Raw genomic sequence first — 21591 nt, forward strand, 5'->3', positions numbered from 1 at the left:
AAGTGTAAATAAGTTGACAGAATCTAGCAAAATAAACAACATCTCAATCTTCTGTCATCCTATCCCCAATAAAACCAATTAAAGCAGTTGCAAAATCAAAATGAGTTTGATTGATAATTGCATACCCGATGTGCTGACTCATTATTGGAATAGCATCAAAATTCGAACATTTGTTCCCAAAAGCTTTGGTGATGCAATCAAAGAAGAAACTCCATTCTCTTCTGATATTAGCCCGTTTCAACTGTCCAAGTTTCGTCAGACTCTTTTCATATCCCAATTCAGCCATTAACTCCCGAAGGGCTGAGTCCTCTGGAATTGAGAAAGTACAATCTTCTGGAAGATGTAAAGCCCTGTGTACTGTACCAGGAGTGACTACAAAGGATGAATCACCCACTTAGAAGATAATACTGGGAGTTTCACGTTGACCACCATCATCAAAAAGTCCAGTCCTCCAAAACCTCAGAACTTGTTGGCTTGAAAAGAATTCAGGCTGTGTTAATGCATACCCAACCTCACTATGTGCAAGAAGATCTTGCACAAAGTGCAATTCAGATGGAGCTTCAGTGTGATCAAGAACTGCAGCATAGTTATTGGGGACAAACTTAGCTCCATCAATGATTAAATCCTTTGGTGCCATGTAAAAAAAATTGAGATTCAAGTATGCCTGTTAGGTGTTTGATATAATGTCTGTATGAAAAACCAACGTGAGAAATAAAGAGAAAGAGAGTAAAAGGAGAGAGATAAAATATGAAAAAAATAAAAGATTAAAGAAATCTTCTCTCTGTTGTACTTATACTCTGAACAAAAATATTACCGTTGGACACCTGTCAGACATGCAGTAATAACGGACAGTTACTGGGCTCGAGAAAACAGGAATCATTACTTACCCATTTGCCTAGTTTCAAGGAAAAACCGTTCCATTTATCAAGAGAAACAGTTTTAATTCAAAATTTAAACCGTTCTCACTGATTGAATTATTTTTCACTGCATCATTAATATTCTGAGAATACATCATATGAAAATGACCAAGATAAATTAGATAAGTAAGTGCTGAAAACGAATCAGAACTTAATATAAAACAAAATTTATATGGTCATCAGAATATCAATCGGGATTTATCAACACAAGATAAAATAACTCAGAGACAAAACTGGGAGTTCCACATTGACCACCATCATCAAAAAGTCCAGTCCTCCAAAACCTCAGAACTTGTTGGCTTGAAAAGAATTCAGGCTGTGTTAATGCATACCCAACCTCACTATGTGCAAGAAGATCTTGCACAAAGTGCAATTCAGATGGAGCTTCAGTGTGATCAAGAACTGCAGCATAGTTATTGGGGACAAACTTAGCTCCATCAATGATTAAATCCTTTGGTGCCATGTAAAAAAAAAATTGAGATTCAAGTATGCCTGTTAGGTGTTTGATATAATGTCTGTATGAAAAACCAACGTGAGAAATAAAGAGAAAGAGAGTAAAAGTAAGGAGAGAGATAAAATATGAAAAAAATAAAAGATTAAAGAAATCTTCTCTCTGTTGTACTTATACTCTGAACAAAAATATTACCGTTGGACACCTGTCAGACATGCAGTAATAACGGACAGTTACTGGGCTCGAGAAAACAGGAATCATGACTTACCCATTTGCCTAGTTTCAAGGAAAAACCGTTCCATTTATCAAGAGAAACAGTTTTAATTCAAAATTTAAACCGTTCTCACTGATTGAATTATTTTTCACTGCATCATTAATATTCTGAAAATACATCACATAAAAATGACCAAGATAAATTAGATAAGTAAGTGCTGAAAACGAATCAGAACTTAATATAAAACAAAATTTATATGGTCATCAGAATATCAATCGGGATTTATCAACACAAGATAAAATAACTCAGAGACAAAATCTTGAAGTAAAAACAACTTTCATTAATATATCAAGACAATACATTTATGAAATAGAAATTACATCAATACTTATACAAGATTTTCCCTAAGCTTCTAAACCGAACATCAACAGCCTTAGTCCTAGCTAAGAAGCCTGACAAAGCTGATGATGAAGAAAAACAGGAAAAAGACAAGATTAAGTCATCTTCTTCCTACTCTCGAAAAACAGAATGGCGAGTCGGATGATTCGCTCTTACTGGCGGAGACGATGAAGATGAAGTTCTCTTCGAACGGCCACCAGATCACATTTAATAACCTCTGGAAATTGAATCCAGAGATTGTGAGGAATGTTGGTGATAGGGTATGGAGTTGGAATTCCATTCAAAAAGACATGAACAGTCTCATCACCATAATTGTAGAACCAGCCAAATTCAGCCATTTATGATGATAAATGAAAAACGAGAGTGAGTTTGTGATAAAAGTGTGATGGGAAGGCTGATGTGAAGTGGTTGCTTATATAGGCAAGAGAATGCCAGGAGACGCAAAGAAATTGAATGCTGACAGGTAGAATTAATTCTACCTCGTCTCCCTAGACTTTGAAAAAGAATAACATTCATTGGAAAGAGGAAACATGGTTTAAAGCGCACAAGAAACAAGTAACATTGGACTGTTCAGGTACAAATACCATTAACCCTAACCATAGTGACTATTAATCTTCCACTTCAACATATTCAATTATTAACTGAGACTATTATCAAATTTTATTCACAGATAAGTCAAGTAAAACATTAGACTGTAATATCAGAACATAGACTTATATCAGAACTTAACAGTCATCAGAACATAATTTCTTAACTCGAAAAAGGAATGCCCATCTTAGTAAATCCTCATACAAGTTCTGAGTTATAGACTTCAGAACTTAATCATTAGAACGTGTAACTAGAACTTATCCTCAGAATTTGTACAAAGTGACACAGTGACTGTTTATCTAAAATAACATAGACCACCACAGTAATTTTCATCATTCATATGGAGTGATTAGTGTGTGCATTAAGCTAAATAACAGACAAAGAGTAAAGTCTGAGTCACTTCAGTACACCTTAGAAATAAGGCATAACTAAAATTTTGCTAAAGAGCTGTCATTATCCTGAAACCTACTAATGAATGAGTTCATGCATGAGTCCACCTCAACTGTTTTGTGCTAATTTTATGCATCTTTTGAAATTCTATTTTACAGTGGCTTCTCAGTGTAAATGAGTCATGACTGTTTATCAGAATTTATGCTATTATCAGAGTATTTCTCCAGTAATCATAGAGTGTGAAAAGTCACCAAGAAAATATTTTGCTTTTCTAATGCATATTTACTTAATACCAGCAATGCACTTGGGTCGTCCCTTCCACATTTTTACTCTAGATCTCAAAGGAGTACCTGATTTTATTTTTTGATCTTTTTGCTTTTTCTTTTGATAAGTGAGGTTTATCAGCACTTAGTACATTCAGCAGTTTTACTAGTATCAGAACTTAACAGATGAGTAGCATTATTCTAATTTGTGACTTAGTAATAAGATATACAAAGTAAACTTAACTAAGCTCAATTATCAGAATTTGCTAGTGTCATAAGATTTCCACTGAAATAATTACTTCTTACATGGAATCATTTGTTTATTGAAGACTACTAGGTCTGTGTCTAGCACAGTTATCCTCATAGGATTGAATAGGTACTTGAACAGACATATCACTTATCAGAGTTTAGAAACATATATCAGACAACAGTCAGTACTTAAAGACATTTATCAATTAAGCACAGAATACACAATGAGATTAATTCTGTAAATACTGAGCATAAAGTCTGATAACACAGAACAAGACTAAGCAGATTTAGAGAGAGAACCTGAAACCATTCTAAGTTCATTTACCAATCTTGTAAAAGTAGCTTCACACAGTGGTTTTGTGAAGATATCTGCTAGTTGTTGATCTGTGGAAACAAAATGCAATTCCACTGTACCTTCATCCACATGTTCCCTGATGAAGTGGTACCTGATGCTGATGTGCTTTGTCATAGAGTGTTGAACTGGATTACCTGTCATAGCAATAGCACTTTGATTATCACAGTAAATAGGGATTTTGAAATATGTTAACCCATAATCCAGTAACTGATTCTTCATCCAAAGAATCTGTGCACAACAGCTTCCTGCAGCAATATACTCTACTTCTGCAGTTGATGTGGAAATTGACTTTTGTTTCTTGATGTACCAAGAAACCAATCTGCCTCCAAGAAATTGGCAGCTTCCACTTGTGCTTTTCCTGTCAATTTTGCAACCTGCAAAATCTGCATCTGAGTAACCTATTAGTTTAAAATCTGATTCTCTAGGATACCATAATCCCAGAGCAGCTGTTCCTTTAAGATACTTAAAGATTCTTTTTACAGCTGTTAAGTGAGGTTCTCTTGGATCTGCTTGAAATCTTGCACAAAGACAGGTAGCATACATGATATCAGGTCTACTAGCAGTTAGATAGAGTAGAGAGCCAATCATACCTCTGTAGTCAGTAATATCTACTGATTTACCGGTATCCTTATCCAGTTTTGTTGCAGTGGCCATTGGAGTGGATGCACTTGAACAATCTTGCATTCCAAATTTCTTCAGCAAGTTTCTGGTGTACTTGGTTTGACAAATAAAAGTGCCTTCCTTATTCTGCTTGACTTGAAGGCCCAGAAAATAGCTAAGTTCCCCCATCATACTCATCTGATATCTTGACTGCATTAGTTTGGCAAACTTCTTGCAAAGTTTGTCATTTGTAGATCCAAAAATGATATCATCAACATAAATCTGGACCAGAAGTAAGTCCTTTCCATGGTTGAGGTAGAACAGGGTTTTGTCTATTGTCCCTCTGTTGAATCTACTTTCCAGAAGAAACTGAGCTAAAGTCTCATACCATGCTCTAGGAGCTTGCTTAAGTCCATAAAGTGCTTTATCAAGCCTGTAGACATAATCTGGATGTTTGGTATCTACAAAACCTGGAGGTTGTTCAACATATACCTCCTCCTCCAATTCTCCATTGAGAAAAGCACTTTTCACATCCATTTGAAAGACAGTAAACTTTTTGTGAGCAGCATAAGCCAAGAATATCCTTATGGCTTCTAACCTAGCAACTGGTGCAAATGTTTCATCATAATCAATTCCCTCCTGTTGAGAATATCCTTTTGCAACCAGCCTTGCCTTATTCCTTGTAATTATGCCATCACTGTCAGTTTTATTTCTGAATACCCACTTTGTACCAACAACAGATCTATTCTTTGGTCTTGGCACTAGGGTCCAAACTTTGTTTCTTTCAAATTCATTCAACTCTTCCTGCATTGCTTGCACCCAATCAGCATCTTGAAGAGCTTCTTCCACTTTCTTTGGCTCAGTCTGAGAGAGAAAAGAATTGTAAAGACATTCATTTGAAGTACCTGTTCTAGTTCTGACACCTGCATCAGGATTTCCAATTATCAAATCAGGTGTATGTGATTTTGTCCACTTCCTTGCAGATGGAAGGTTTTCTCTAGAACTGGATGCTCCCCCATGATCCATGCTATCTTCATTTTCATTTTCTGATGCTCCCCCTGAAACTATGCTCTCTGAGTTGGAGTCTTCAGTATTTAAATTTTCAGCACTATCAGAACTTGGCTTATCAGAACTTGACGAATCAGAATTTGAAGAGCCAGATGTATGTTCTGATGTTTCTTGAGCTGTGGTAGGATCTTGAGTATGATCCCCCTGCATCGGTGCATCTTCCCATGGCGTAGCCACCATAGTTTCAATAACATCAGAGTTTATTCCATCGGAGTTTACAGTATCAGGACTTAGACTTTCAGGATTTTCAGTATCAGAATTTGAGTCTTCATTTTCAAATCTCAGCTGATCATGGTCAATGAAATCTTCAAGACCAGTAATCTTCTTGTCATCAAAAGAGACATTGATAGATTCCATGACTACTTTTGTTCTCAAATTATAGACTCTGAAGGCTTTTGTGGAAAGTGGATATCCAACAAAGATTCCTTCATCAGCTTTTAGATCAAACTTTGATAGTTGTTCAGTATGAGTCTTGAGAACAAAACACTTGCATCCAAATACATGAAGGTATTTCAGATTTGGCTTCTTTTTCTTCACCATCTCATATGGTGTTTTTCCATGCTTGTTAATGAGTGTTGCATTTTGAGTAAAACAAGCAGTCTGCACAGCTTCAGCCCTGAAATAGGTTGGAAGTTTTGCTTCTTCAAGCATTGTACGTGCAGCTTCAATGAGAGTTCTATTCTTCCTTTCAACAACTCCATTTTGCTGTGGAGTTCCAGGACCAGAAAATTCCTGCTTTATTCCATGGCTTTTGCAGAACTCTTCCATTATCAAATTCTTGAACTCAATGCCATTATCACTCCTTAAAACTTTCACAGAATCTTTGACCATTTTATCCAGATTTTTGACATGATCAATCATGATTGATGCAGTTTCACTTTTTATATACAAGAAATACACCCATGTGTATCGGGTGAACTCAACCACTATGACCAACGCATACTTCTTCTTTGCAATAGACATGACATTTACTGGACCAAATAGATCAACATGTAGTAGATAATAAGGCTCAAGAATTGATGATTCAGTCTTGCTCTTGAATGAAATTTTCTTTGTTTGGCTTTCTGACATGAATCACAAAGACCATCAGGAGCAAATACTATGTTTGGCAATCCTCTCACAAGATCTTTCTTGACCAGTTCATTTATATTGTTGAAATTTAAATGAGAGAGTTTCTTATGCCAATTCCAGCTTTCTTCAATTGATGCTCTACTCATCAGACAGATTGCAGAACCATCAGTACTTATTGAAAGCTTAGCTTCATAAATGTTACCACGCCTGTATCATTTCAGAACAACTTTGCCTTTAGATTTACTCACAATTTCACAGTGTTCTTCAAAGAAATCAACATGATAACCTCTGTCACAGATTTGACTTATACTCAGTAGGTTGTGTTTAAGTCCTGAGACTAGAGCTACTTGTTTAATTATGACATTTCCAAGATTGATATTGCCATATCCCAATGTCTTTCCAATGTTGCCATCTCCATAAGAAACATTTGGGCCAGCTTTCTCCACAAAGTCTGATAGCAGGGCCTTATTTCCAGTCATATGTCCTGAACATCCACTGTCCAGAACTAGAATATTTTTCCTGTTGCCCTGCAATCACAAAGACCACTAATTATTAGTTTTAAGGACCCAGACTTGCTTGGATCCTTTGGCCTTATTAAGTTTGTTAACATTTGCAGCGGATTTAGCATGAGAGTTTATGTTAACATTTTTCTTATCAGAACTTACACTATCAGACTTTGAATCGGAATTTACACTAGAACGAACAATGGAAACTTTCTTCAAAGAAGGTTTTATTTGATAATAATCATAGTACAAGCTATGATATTCCTTACAAGTATAAATGGAATGCCATAAACTACCACAATGAAAACAAGGATTTTGTGGTTTGTATCTAACAGACTGACTCTTAACTCCTGACTTTGAAGATAAGGAGTTAATATTCTTATTCTTCCTGCAAAAAGAAGCCAGATGGTTAGAACTTCCACAGTTATAACATGTTTTCCTAGAAGCATCAGGAACAGGTTTATAATTATTGCTTTTATTCACACCTTCCTTTCCATTCCTATTTTTCCTAGGTGATTTTACCTTGTTTGCATTCTTAACATCTTTCAGCTTATGCTTAAGCTGCTTCTTTGTCATTAAGCCTATGTTCACTTCAGCTGTCTTTTCCTGTTTTAGTTTGTCAGAAGTTAATTTCTTTGTAACTTCTGATTTTTCATTTTTAGACTTTACAGTTACAAACTTAACAGGTTTTAACTTTGGCTTTTTCTTATCAACAGACTTAATTTCTTCAGTTCCTTTATCATTCTTATCTTCTCCATAACCTAAGCCCTCTTTCCAGTTTCCACTACTTAGCAAATTTTGAGTTGTTTTGCCAGAGTTAGTCCAAGTCCTGATAATCTCTCTTTTCTTTTCTAACTCAGTTTTTAGAGATTCATTTATTTTTAGCACTTCATTCCTAACATAAAAAGCATCATCTCTATCCTTCTGAGTTTAATGGAACATGACTAACTCTTTTTCTAAGAAATCATTTCTTTTCTTAAATGCAAGATTTTCAGAAGTTAATCTTTCACATGTTAAAGTTTGATCTCTATAACTAACAAACATGGTTTTAAGATATCTTCTCAACTCATTAATATCATCAGTATGAAAAGCATAAGTAGTCTGAGGTACCTTTGTTTCAGCAGCTTCAGAACTGCTCTCAGCACTTTCTTTATCAGCATTTGCCATCAATGCATAGTTTTCCTCACTTTCAGAGTCTGAGGTGTCTGTCCAGCTTTTCTGCTTTGTGACAAGAGCCTTGCCTTTGTCACCCTTTACCTTCTTGCAATCAGGAGATATGTGGCCTTTCTCACCACAGTTATAGCATTTAACATTGGTGTAATCTCCTCTGTCAGACTTTCCTCCTCTGCCTTCAGATCTTCTGAAATTCTTCTTATCAGAACTTATGCCTTTCCTGGAAAACTTATTTCCCTTCCTGAACTTCCTGTATGCGATCTTTGTGATTCCTTTCACCATAAGAGCACACAGCTTCATCATCTCCTCATCAGCATCAGTCTCAGGCAAGCTTTCAGAATTTGAGTCATCATCACTCACAGAACTTGATGACTCAGTATCAGACTTTATGAAAAGAGCTTTACCCTTGTCTTTCTTTGAGGAAGCTGCTTTGGGGAATTCTTCTTCAACCTTAAGAGCAACTGTCCTTGACTTTCCTCCTTTCCTCTTGCTTCTTTGTTCCATCTCCAGCTCATGAGTCTTGAGCATTCCATAGATTTCGTCAAGAGTTGTTTCATCAAGATTGTAGTTGTCTCTTATTGTCGTTGCCTTCAAATCCCAGCATTCAGGAAGAGCTAACAGGAACTTAAGGTTTGAATCTTCAAGATAATACTCTTTATCAACCAATGACAAATCATTCAAAAGTTTGACAAATCTATCATATAAATCATTCAATGACTCATTAGTCTTTGAGTCAAAGTGTTCATACTCTTGAGTGAGTATTGTCTTCCTGTTCTTCTTAATTGTGTCAATTCCCTGACACCTTGTTTCCAGAGCATCCCATATCTCCTTAGCAGTCTTGCAGTTGATTACCCTATTTGACATTACATTATCAATGGCACTATGCAGTAAGTGTCGTACCTTAGCATCCTTAGCAATTGATGCTATGTCTTCAGCAGTATAATCACTCTTCTCCTTTGGTACGGTCTTTGCTGCTTCACCTGCAACTGCAACTGCGAGCTTGGTTGGTTTGTGAGGGCCTTCCTTGATTCTATCAAGGTATTCTGGATCTGTTGCTTCCAGGAACATGGTCATCCTTACCTTCCATATGGGATATTCAGATGGTCTCAGTATGGGAACTCTGATGGTCTCATACCGACTCTGAATTTGTGTCTTTGGTGGTTCCTCAGTTTTGGTAGGCTTAGTTGGAGTTTCTGTGTCCGACATGATTGTGTTTGGATCTTTAACTGTATGTATGTTAACAGATAGGCTCTGATACCAATTGTTAGGTCACACACACACTGTAGAGGGGGTGAATACAGTGTATAGTACACTCAAATCGAACTTTAAGAACTTAAGTAACAGAAAACAAACTTTATTGATACAATAAACTCTGTTACAGTATGGAACTGTTACCTCTCAGTGATGAACAAATATCACGAGAGCTGCTAGGGTTACAATGAATAATCTTCTCTAATAATGACAACACTTATAGTGTAAACCCTATGTATGTGTTTATATACTACACAGTTACAAGATAATCGCTAATTGATATGGAATATAATTCTGCTTCCTAAAATATACCAATCAGATATCTTTTCTTCCAAGTATTCCATTCTTTACATAATTCCTTCTTCATGCATATCTCTTCTTATGTTTATCTTGATATTCTTTCCTTTAATCAGCTACTGTCCTTATCTGATCGTCCTTCAGCACTTAAGTTCTGATATCTATCTTCTGATGATTATCTCCTGATAACATAAGTACTGATATCCTTAAGTCCTGACTTCCAGTATAAGTACTGATCAACAGTTAAGTACTGATTTATCCTGTTCAAATAAGATCTGAAAGCTAAACATAAAACATATTAGCCATGATATTATCAAATATATCTAACAAGGTGTTTAATTATTACATGGGTAATCAAGGGTCTTTTCAATTTCTATCTCTTCTGCTATAAATACAAACCCTCCACTTCCAAAAACTTGTCACTACCTTTCTCATACACAACTCTTCATCTTTTCTGAATCATCATGAACCAAAATCGGTTTTATACTCGCACTGAGGGTAGGGTTTACTATCTCGCTTTCAAGTTGAAAGAAGGTCATATCTATTATTGTGACGGCCTCAACCTCGGGGTCAGGAGTTGACATCATCAATAACAATAATAACAATTATAAATCAATCTAAAACATAACTACGACCCCTTTACCAAGACCTTTTCCAGGTTTAAGTATGACTCAGGTTACTCAACTAACACAACTCAAACTTACAATAATCATCTCGACGCAGCTAACTTAACACAGCAACTCAACAGACCACCCTTGGTCTAGCACAACCATCTCAGAGGAGTCCGACACGAAAGGAACTGGAACTCTGCCCGACTATCACCGAAGAATCTCCTAGGCATCTGCAATATATATATAAAACATTCTGCAAGGGTGAGCAATTGTTTGCTCAGCAGCACCACTATATGAATAACAAGTAAAACAGTTTAAAGTAAAACGGTTACAGGAACAGAATTCATAACTTGCCAGAAACATGTAAATTAGTTATAAATTGGATATCAAAACTAGCATGCTCTGTAAAACAAGATCAACAGTCGTGTGCTGTGCATAAAAACCATAGTTCAATTTTTAGCATGCTATTCCATTTTAAAACCTTCCGTTCCACTACAGGAACCATAACCATCTGTCCCGTTACGGGGACCCAAAGCCATTTGTTCCATTACTGGAATCACCAAAAATCACAATCAGATATGTATTGGATGTTATCTAGGGACTGCTGATCATGCCTCCACACAAATTATCTAGGATATATAACACCCCCAAATTCGGGGTCGGGGATTCGGGTTGTCACGAGTTCCATTTCCTTTATCAATACTTTATCTTAACAGTCAACCAACTACTGAGTACTGTGACCCCACAATATACACACACACACACACCACAAGTTATAGTCTCAGAGATGAATATCAAAAATAACACAAGTCATTTTATTCCACAATTATAAACCGTTACACCTTAAAAGGGTTTCTGAATAAATTTACATTTATTTGCCATTATTACAATTCATAAAGATACATAAGTCTGGTACATCAAAAGTTGAAAGCCTAGCCTATTGGTAGTTCCTACCTCAGCTACAGCGACATCAATGCCTATAGGAAACTGCGGAACGTTTCCTATCCGCTCGCAAATTGGGAGCTTGATCCTGTTCATCTTGTCTGTCTATTGTTGTGTGATGAAAGAAGAAAGCAAGGGTGAGCAACAAGCCCACCGAAATAATATGTATAATAATTAACAATATATGAGCATTCTCATAGTACTCATGAAAGTCTTGGTCAAGAAGAAATGAACCAAGTTGATATCTTAACGCGACCAAGTCGCAAAATATTTAGTATATATATACCTATATACTTTTCAAAATCTTTGAAATCCTCTTACATGTATAATATACACAGAGTTCCAGTTTATAAATGTATAAAAATATCGTTGCAAGGTGATCTCATATATCTAACCTTGTCTCAATGTTTTTCTGAAAATCTTTGACATGCACAAGATAATCATTTACTAGATATAAGTTTAAAAGATGAAGTTACAAGATACTCCAATATACTTATATCTTTTCCGAATACTACTTGAACTACCACCGTTCAATGTATAAATAGTTCATCCCATAGATTAAGCTACAAGACAAAACTTGTATAGAATCAATCTTTGAAATATCATCAAAATGAAATGAAGTTACGAGATACTTCATTTGATGAAAACATCATTTTGAAAACTCGACCCTGCCAACACTCAACAATCGCCCAGCCGTAGCCTTTCTATCGAAGTGCTCTAGGTAGTGTTACAGAAATATCCAATTGGATGATGAACTCATTACAGGAGTTTTCCGCGCCAGGAAGACCACTCACGATGATCAGTCGCAGTAGTGCAACCCCACCATTTTCTACATGTAGAGGAGAACCTGTCGGATTTACTTGTCAACCGAACACTGGACTCTCAAGGAATGGACCGTCTTAACGGAACTTCCAGGCCATTTGGGCCAATATAATAAGGCTGGGCCGGCGCCACTCGACCACTTACACCACTCCTAGTTCAGATGAAATCCATGACTCTGAAATGTAAAGCTTGTCCCCCCTTTCCCCAAGTAGAAACTTGTTGATACGGCTCCACCAAGAAGTCGTATCTAGTTGGAAAGGAAAACTCACCGATATTTCCCAGGCGGTGCCTGTTAATGGATTAACTTGTTCCAAGAATTTTACTTCCGGAGTGTTGGGTAAGTAATCAAAAACTCTTTTATCAAAACAACAACCTTATTGCGAATATAAAATACACCACAGAGCCGGATCCCTCAGGTTTTGAGCGAGTATTTAAATCCCCTTCTAAAGGAAGAACTTAAATATATAAAAAAATGAGTTTTGGGATCCGCCCTAACGTTTAAAAATCATTTTGAAGACTCGAAAACATTTTTAAGAATGTTTGGAGTAATGCTGATTTAGTAAAATAAATCAGTCCCGATATATTAGAAAATATCTGAATATTATTATTTAAATAATATTCCCATAAGGGTGATCCTTATAAAAATAATCGAGGTAGGAGTTTTAAAACTCATAATTGAAATGAATATTAAATAACCAAAGATATACTTATACGAAAGTAGGATCTTTATTTGAATAATCAAAAGTGAGTTTGATTATCGACACATTATTCTTTAATTAAATAAAGAATAATAATTAGTAAATAATCGGAGTCATAAGTCCTCGAATGAATATTCAAATAATATTCATTAATAAAATAGACGGAGTCATAAGCCCTCGAATGAATATTCAAAATAATATTCATTAATAAAATAGAGTTATCGAATAAACCTTATTCGATTCATACTTTTAAAAACTATATCTATATATATATATAAATATATATATATAATATACTCGGGAACATCGACTCCCGATTTTAGAAAATGTTCACCTTTGGGTCCCCTGTACTAAGGGTATACGCAACTACTGCTTATCTCTAGCATAGGTATTATGCAACTTATAAGCAATTGAATCAATAATATATATCAAGATTACGAAACAGACATGCATATATACCATATCACATGCTCCAATATATCACAAGATTTGCTAATTAACCACCATGCATCTATCACAAGATAATGCATATACATATGTATACATCACAACAACAGTATAACGGGTAGAAAACTTGCCTGAGTGTTCCCAGATAGACTTAAGCTTAGAGTGGGTCCGATAACCTATGAACAACAACATAAGTCGGAATTAAACCCCGGTCGCTTAAGAAACTAGACTTTAACCAATTGAACCCTAACGTTCGCTTATGGTCAATCCTACGCTTAACGAATCACATAAGTCGTTCGAGTACCCTCGGCTCCACCATTTTTAATAAATTAACCATAAAGAATTTTAAGGCGATTCTTTCGCGAGTACTCTACCAACTGCCTAATCCACTTTACATAATTGTTTCATACTCCAATTAGTCATTTAAGGGCCTTAACCAAGGTCTCAAAGTAAAGTGAGGGGTAAAGGTTCGTTCGTGAAACGCCGTTACTTAAAACGGTCGTTTCTCCTAAACCGTAAATCGGATCTAAGCGAACCACATACCAAAACGAAGATTACGACATAATCTAGCTAAACATGGAAAATTTAAAGATTGGTCAGTGAGTTATCTGGTCCGAGATTCATGTACAACAGTCTAAGGAAAACGGGCATTATGACGGCTATATTTACGAGTTTTCCAAGTTTCTCACTACACAAAAACCTCACCAAACAACCCACAATTATTAACACATCAAAACCTCAACTACATAATACTATACCAGTCCATATTCTCCAGATTCTTCATCTCAACCAACCACAATCAAGTTCTATTAACTATAACAAGATTCATTCACCAAATCACTCCAATTTCAAATCAAACTACTAATAATCAAAGATCATGCTTCTCATTTTGAAAACCAACCATCAAACTCACTAATAGTAAAAGTAAAGGCTATGGTTTAAAGTTTATATCTTCCTTGGTAGGTGTTAAGTTGCTAGGAAGTCTTAGGGAGCCTCCTACAAGCTTGATCTTTCCAAAGAAATCAAGAACACAAAGTTAGGCTTTGAAATTTCTAAAAGTATGATTGAAAGAACTGTAAAAATTAGGGTCTTACCATGCTTATTTGGATGATACTTGTGAATAAGAGTTGTAGGCCATCTCAATACCTTTCCAACGAGCTATAGAACACAACATTTGAGTGAGTATTGAAGGAGATATGACAATTTCAAGTTACTGGGTTTGTTTTGGCCGAGAGCTTCTCTTCATGGGAGCAAAGTCAAATTTTTAATTTTTGTGTTATGATATTTTGCTTGGTTAATTTCCTTTTTGGCTTGGCAAATTTTGATCTTTTACCATGGTAACTTTTGTATGGCCAAGAATCAACCAACATCACACTTCTTTTTGTCATGCTTATGTCACCATGCTTGTGTCACCTTTTTAACACATATCCCTTGTGGTTTGATGATGTCACAATCCTTGGCTTCTTGTACAAGCTTGTCTCTTGGTCGCTTATTTGTTTTACGGTTCGCTTAACTTTCGTTCTCGTTCGTCGTTTGAGGGATCAAATCTGGGATCTTATTACTTGGGTTCCCCTAAACCTTTCTCAATATTTTATATTCCTTTTATGATCCTCTCTTATAATCCTTGAATTTAAATCCTTTTAATCATGTTACCTTATACTCATTTCTTTCGGTATCTGGTGGATTTTCGGGAAAAATCAAAGTGTCCGGATTCGAATTCTAACGACCTTTACATACACCCATTTACTTTATGGAATACTAATACGATCTTAGAATTTCCATAAAAGTACTCCTATATAGCGTGGTCTGATAATTTTCCTTAATCAGCATCATCAGCAAAAGTTACTATTTATCCGTGTTTCAAAAATTCCAAAAATTGGGGTTATTACAGTCTCCCCTCCTTAAAAGGATTCCGTCCCGGAATCAGATAGAAAATAAATAGGGATACTTTCTTAGCATTGCACTTTCTAACTCTCAAGTCAATTTTCCCACATTGTGGTTCTATCATCAAACTCTGACTAGTTTGATAACCCTTCTCCTAAGCACTTGTTCCTTTTCAATCTATAACCTTTCCCGGTTGCTCCATATAGGTTACGTCTGGTTACATGTCTATGCGCTCATATGCCCCTATTTGTCTGGCATCCGGATTACACTTTCTTAAGATTGATACGTGGAACACGTTATGAACTTGCTACAGGTTCGGGGGTAGGGCTAGCTCATATGCTAACTTCCCAATACGTCTTAATATCTCCAAGGGTCCAACAATTCGTGGGCTTAGCTTTCCTTTCTTTCCGAACCTCATCCATCCTTTCCAAGGGAATACCTATAACAGCACTAGGTCCCCTACTTCCTATTCTTTGTCCTTTTGTGTCAAATCAACATACTTCTTATGTCCATCTTGGGCTACTACCAGCCGTCCTCTGATTAGATCTATTATATCCCTGGTCCTTTGGATCACTACTGGTCCGAGCATCTTGCGCTCTGCAACTTCATCCTAGCGTAAGGGAGATCGACATTGTGTTCCCTCAAGGATCTCATAAGGCGACATCTCGATACTAACATACGATCTATTTTCGTAAGAAAACTCAATCCGTGTTAAGTGATCATTCCAAATTCTTTCAAGTCTATCACACAGACTCTCATCATAGCTTCTTGCGCTATAGGTTTTGCTTCTCAATACCCACTATTTTCCAGTTCGTAATCGTTACTATCTTTCGTACCTAATATTATACTGGTTACACTTTTGCTCGTTAGCATTCTATAACCTTTTAATAATTGCGTCAACCTTAGTATTACGAACGCGTTAGATTCGGAATACCACCGCGCTGATACTACTTCCTTTCTAGCTGCTTCCATCTTCGAAAGCTTGATCCATCGTATAGAAGTAAAAGATTTTATTGAGAGATCACTATGATCATGAACACTTGTTACATCGCATAGTTAGTACAGAAGGTGGCCAGCCTTTAGTACTTGACAAGCAATTAAACAATAGATGGTATCCTACTAGGCTTCTATCACACAGATAGATAGTCATTCGGCAATACCTCCCCTTCTGGAAGGGTTGTTCTTCTCAGCTTATACAAAATGAAAAGGAGAGAAAAAAACGAATTGAAGAGAATTGTATATGAAAAAGTACTGCCACAATATCTGGCTTGGAATCTACCTCTGAACTATAGAGGTTTGTCATAGGAGAACAAGACATTTATATATATCAACATCAAGTATTATAGCATCGTATTTTGCATGCCTAAATATTTTGCTATTCCGTCCATCAATCTACGGACCCATGCTCTTGCTTGAGCTCATAAACAATCACCTTTGAAACTCCCTCGACATCGAAAATCGAATCTGGGATTTCATTCTAGACATCATCATTACTAGAATTTTATGCTTGCACCGCAACCTTCCTCGTATAGTAATACGACTCTCTATTGATAAGAAGGAATAATTATTCAATAGGTAGACAATCGACTTAATTAGTCTATCAATGATGACTTATATATCACCACGACCCGATTAGCGGTACTCAATCTCAACATCCATTCCAATACAACTCTCACGCTTGTAATCGGCTCATTACTCGCAGAATCATTCCTGCATTACTATGGTCCACCACTGACCTACTGTAGTCATTCATTTTCTATGAAATTTTAATAGCTAACCATGCGGAGTCCATACATGTCGTATCGAATTCTTCTAAGGAGGCAACATAATCACCATTCCATGATTCATGAAGAACACTCCTGAACTTGGCGTACATATGACATGAAGCAGATAAAATTGCAGAAGAGTTTCAATAAAAGCAACGATAGCAGGTTAATACCATTATTAACCATATTATTCCCATATTAGACTTGGCTGGATTTTCATTTATTATTGAGAATAATGAATGTTCTATTCTTAGAGATAATATTCTTTATGGATGTGGTACTTTAAATAATGGTCTGTATAAATGTGACATAATTTACTTCAGATTGAACAAACTAATAAAAGAAAAGGGATGATGAAAATCTCACTTCATTGTGGCACTGCAGTCTCCATTTAGTAGACATGGAGAGAGGACTGCAAATTTGCTAGGAATGGTACACACAGATGTATGTGGACCAATGTCTAAGCAAGCCATGGGTGGATTTTCATACTTCATTACTTTCATAGATGATAGATCTAGATTCGGATATGTGTTTGATGAAACACAAGTCTGAAGCCTTTGAAAAGTTCAAAGAGTATAAGTATGAAGTGGAGAAACAACCAAACATAGTATTATAACTCTTCGATCAGATCGAGGTGGTGAATACTTTAATGGAGTGTTTCTAGATTATCTCAAAGTAAATGGTATAGTCTCCCAGTGGACTCCTCCAGATTGGTATCTGAAAGGAGAAATTGAACTTTGTTAGACATAGTTCGGTCCATGATGCGCTATGCAAATCTTCCAGTATTCCTATGGGGTTACGCATTGGATACCTCAGCATATTTACTGAATAAGGTGCCTTCCAAATCTGTTCCTCAAACTCCGTATGAGATATGGAAAGTAAGGAAACCGGGTCTTAAACACGTTAAGATTTGGGGATGTCCAGCTTATGTCAAGAAAGTTGACCCAGATAAGCTGGAATATCGATCCGTAAAATATAGTTTTGTGGGATATCCTAAAGAGACTTTAGGGTACTACTTTTACACCGATCAACGGGTGTTTGTCTCCAGACATGCTACCTTCTTGGAAAAGGAGTTTATCCTTGAAGGAAATAGTGGGAGCAAAATTGAACTTGATGAAGTTCAAGAAGCACAAACTACTACGAATCAAGTGGAAACACCTGTTCTGACTGAACAACCTTTTGTGGAATAGCCCATTCATAGAACAGGGAGAGTGTCTCGCCAACCTGAGAGGTAATATGGCCTTGTCATTAAGAATGACAATGAATTGTCGATCATTGATGATGACGACCCTGTGACCTATAATGAGGCTATGAGTAGTGTTGACTCAGAGAAATGGCATAGTGCCATGAAATCCGGAATGGAATCTATGTATACGGTATACGAAAGAATGATTAGAGCAGATGGCCAGGTGGAGACCTATAAGGCCAGGCTTGTGGCAAAAGGATTCAAACAAAGGCAATGGAATAACTTTTATGTAATCTATTTTGATTTCATTGATATTAATAAAAGACTTGTTTTGTTTTTATTACGGGCTCTATCTATTTAAGTGTTTAAATAAGATATACCATAGTTTAGAGTAAAGCTTTTATGGATTATGATGAGATCATAATAGTGAGACCTAAAAGATGATAACTCTAAACTTAAATAGTTCATGATCATAGGATTACTAACTGGTAATTAATAATCCGCAAAGATCGGTACATACTATGCTTGCTTCATTATGAAGGATGTCTATTCTCATAGACATTTGTGTGGTGACACTATAGCTAGTATATAGGTGCTTATTATAGAATAAGTTCACTGAACATGACTCGCACAGCTGAACAACTGATGGAGTTCACTCACATGTCAGCAGTTGTTCATATAGTGATAGTTATACAAGTATCCTTAGACTTGAGGTCATCATAGTCATCTTGTGTACACTGAACTATGCTTTGGTTTAGTTCTTAGTCTCCAGGGACAATTATTAGGGCTCTACTGGGTATAGAAATTTGTACACGAAGATAGTGTATGATCAATAAAGGATCTACCCCTCCCAGTGAAGGAAGCGAATGTTCAAGGCTGATCCACTTATGCTAGTTCAGGAATCTCTGGCCAGAGTGAATGAAATTAGAAAGGAGTTTCTAATTTGCATAGAACTAAGCATAGTAAATGGTAAGCAAGTGATTAAATTAGATAGGCTTGACACAAGATCCATGCCTTGTATTTAATCGGGACTTTGTAGGGTAGAAGGAGTTTATTGTACGGTAACTATTCACTAAATAGGTTCTTGGTATTCATAGCAGTGAATTCATATTATCCGGATAGTCGCGAAATGCTGAGAAGTATCCCTCACGATGTAGAATAAATGTGATTAATTAATTAATCATATTTAATAAATTAGAGAATTTGTATAAATAATGATAAAATAGTTTTATTATTATTTATTTCTACTGCCGGCTTAATATTGAACATACAGGGTCACACCATAAAAAGAGAATGATTTAATGATGGAGGAATTAATTAATAATGGCTAATAATTATTTATTTATGAAATAAATAATTAATTGGCAAATTTAATAATTGATTAAATGAGATTTAATTGATTATAAATTAATTAAGAAAAGTTCTTAATATTATTAATTAAAGGATTTAATTTTTGGAAATTAAATCAAGAGAGAGAATTATTTCTAAAGTGTTTAGAAAAAGGATTAGTAATTAAAAGGTGTTTTAATTATTAATGAGAATAATAAATGGGATAATAATAATAATGTTTATGGGAAAATTTCAGCTGAAAATTTTGCCTATAAATATACTATTATAAACCCTATTTTTATTCCAACCCCAATTTTTAGAAAAACCTAATTCTCTCCACCTCCTCCTCCTTAACGTCGTTTTCTTGGTGGATACCGGTGGAGTGCTTCACGTTTGAGGAGCAGCTGCTAAGGATCTCCGAATGTTGCTTTTGGATCGCATGTTAAAGGTTAGTAATCGATCCCTATGTTTTTACCATGATTTATATGCTTTTATTTGGATTTTATATATGTAAAAGTGTTTTACCATGCCTCCACTGCGATTAAAATCCAACAATGGTATCAGAGCTTAGGTTGTATACATATATTTTTTTGGTAAAAATTTCAGAATTTTATGTGCTTGTATGAATTAATTATGATTTTTACAAGTTATATCATGGATTAATTTTGTCTGATGAGAAATTGTTTCTCAGAATAATTTTGAATGTTGATCTGGGTTCTACAAGTGTTGTAGATCGTCCGGGTATTTTTTTCATAATTTTATGATGTATAGATTTTTTATTATGAATTTTTGAAGTTCCAACAATTAAATTCGTAATTTAATAAGTATAAATATATGTATATATAGTATATATATATATGTTTGTATTGGCTGTGTTGAATGCTACACGGAGAAAGACAGAAAAGAAAAGGTACGGCAAAAGAGAAAGACACAGCACGGCGATTGAGATAGGAAAAGACGGCGGCGACTCACAGAGGGGGGAGGACCGCGCGTCGACCACGCGCGCGTGGGGCTCACGCGCTGGCGTGCCACGCGCGGCGCGTGGTAGACACGCGCTGGTGACGTCATGCTGACGTCATCAGATGACGTGCTGGCGTGGTAGACACGCGCTGGTGACGTCATGCTGACGTCATCAGATGACGTCATGCTGACGTCAGCGTAGGGTTCTGGGCGCGTGAAGCGCGTGGGCGCGTGAAGCGCGTGGGCGGAGTTCTGACACGCGCCTGACAGCGCGTGTGCGCGTGGCCGCGCGTGGGGGACCTTCTTTCGGCACGTGCGGGCGCGTGGAAGCTCAGAATTGGGCGATTTTGGTGTCGTTGGATTCATTTTTTCGAGACGCTTCTAATGGTATATTATATGATATTTTATGAAATTGTTTCAAACTGTTTATAGCTAACAGAAGTGTTTTTAAGCTATTTTTGACTGTTTGAATTGATTTTAAATGCTTCATGTGATACATAGAGATGTATAATGCTTAGACTAATGTGCTAGATGATATAACATGCCTACCTTGATGTTTATTCATGTTTATATATGTGATATATGCTTAGTTTATCATGCGATGATAGATTTAGGTGAACTTAAATGAACATAAGGCGTCTGTTAGACAACCTAGTATAGTGAAATTGTTTCATAACCTTAAGAATAATATTATGAATACAATCATGAGATTCTTGTGTTTATGAAACACGTAATTGAATATAAATTTTTGATATGAGAGAAAGGATGATTCTGTCAACAACAGATTTCTATCTGTAAGAAAGGGTTATTAAGTGACGCCTCTTGACAATGCTCCACCCGATCTGGGAATCATCTGATTATTGATTATTGATTTGAAATATTTAATTTAAAAGGAAGAATCTCTTTATAATATGATTATGATTGTAACGTAATATAATCCCTCTAAAATTAAATAATATCAAGTAGAAATTGGCCAATGACACAACGGGCTTGTGTCGGTCATAGCCTTCCAACATGATAGAAAGTAGTTCTTATTTTTAAATCATTGTCGTTTCGTGCCACAGCCGAGGGCTTTGATTTTGAAATAAGAAATACTTGTCTATTACATAGAGATGTGTACATTGAATAAGAATCTAAAGGTCGTTACATGCCACAGC

Source organism: Apium graveolens, chromosome 7 (genome assembly GCF_009905375.1).
Source record: "Apium graveolens cultivar Ventura chromosome 7, ASM990537v1, whole genome shotgun sequence".
Classification (NCBI taxonomy): domain Eukaryota; kingdom Viridiplantae; phylum Streptophyta; class Magnoliopsida; order Apiales; family Apiaceae; genus Apium; species Apium graveolens.